The 1,207-nt window shown below is 57.0% G+C and overlaps 1 pseudogene; it reads right to left on the bottom strand.

The window, feature by feature from the left end:
- Positions 1-6: 6 nt before the first annotated feature.
- LOC103481144 (inactive rhomboid protein 1-like) overlaps positions 7-1,207 on the bottom strand; it is a 6,244-nt pseudogene continuing 5,043 nt past the window's right edge.

Here is a 1,207-nt window from a genome sequence, read left to right as displayed (position 1 = left end):
GTTCTGACGCTCAGAGCAGGTTCTGACGCTCAGATCCGGTTCTGACGCTCAGATCCGGTTCTGACGCTCAGATCCGGTTCTGACGCTCAGACCCGGTTCTGACGCTCAGACCCGGTTCTGACGCTCAGAGCAGGTGTGCGTTCAGGTCGTACTTCTCACAGAACTTGTCTGTGACCGGGACGCAGGTGAGGAACTCGCACCAGTCGCATTTGAGCGGGTAAACGTAGAAGAGGACGGCCAGCGCGGCGAACAGGCCCAGGAAGACCAGCAGGAAGCCGCAGATCTGGAGCCGCTTCCTGTACGAGTCGGAGCGGCCAAAGCTGAAACAGGAAGTGGACGTTTACAGACGGATCGGATCCTGGATTCTTTTGGTTTCACTCTGCTGACCCACCTGATGTACGGCAAGAAGGCGAAGGACAGGAAGAAGCCCGACAGGAAGCCGCAGACGTGGGCGAAGTTGTCGATCCACGGCAGCAGACCGAAGGAGAAGAAGAAGACGGAGATGGCGGTGAGCTTGGCGAACGCTCGCCACGGCCGCTCCAGGATCTGCCAGCTCTGGAAAAGCTCCACGAAGAGGCAGGCCAGGATGCCGAACTGGCTGCCGGCGGGACCCACCTGGAGCCGGGGACAGGAAGAGGAAACAGGAAGCAGATCCCTCTTTAGGGTTGGGTTCGGCTGGTCGATAAATCTGATCTATCAATGAATGAAATGTTTGCTTTCAAAAGAAAAACGTGAAAATGTTCCACCAATTGTTTCCTGGGGTTGTCGTATTCAGAGTGATGTCATCGCACCCAAAATACAAAAAGACTGAACAGAAACGGTGGAGAAAGTTTCTGCTGTTTGTCTTTGGGATGAAATCCCAACAAAACCTCCAGCTGGTGGATTTAATGTGAGACGTGTGAGGCAGCATGTCCCTGCCAGGCTGCCGTACCTCTGCTCTGTAGGGCAGGAAGATGGCGGAGGCCAGGTTTCCTGTGACGCCGCTCAGCAGGTAGATGATGGAGATCCGGAGCCAGCCGGCCAACTTCTCCAGATCCCTGAGAACCGACATCTGGAAAAACACCGAGACCAGGCAGTGCAGGACGCTGCAGACACACAGGACACGCTGCAGTCACAGCCTGCCACCAGCTGGCGGCGCTGCAGTCACAGCCTGCCACCAGCTGGAGGCGCTGCAGTCACAGCCTGCCACCAGCTGGAGGCGCTGCAG

The sequence above is a fragment of the Poecilia reticulata genome, linkage group LG19, assembly GCF_000633615.1.
Source record: "Poecilia reticulata strain Guanapo linkage group LG19, Guppy_female_1.0+MT, whole genome shotgun sequence".
In the NCBI taxonomy this organism is placed as follows: Eukaryota; Metazoa; Chordata; class Actinopteri; order Cyprinodontiformes; family Poeciliidae; genus Poecilia; species Poecilia reticulata.
The sequence above is the reverse complement of the archived record's forward strand: the minus strand, read 5'-3'. Positions and strand labels throughout refer to the sequence as shown.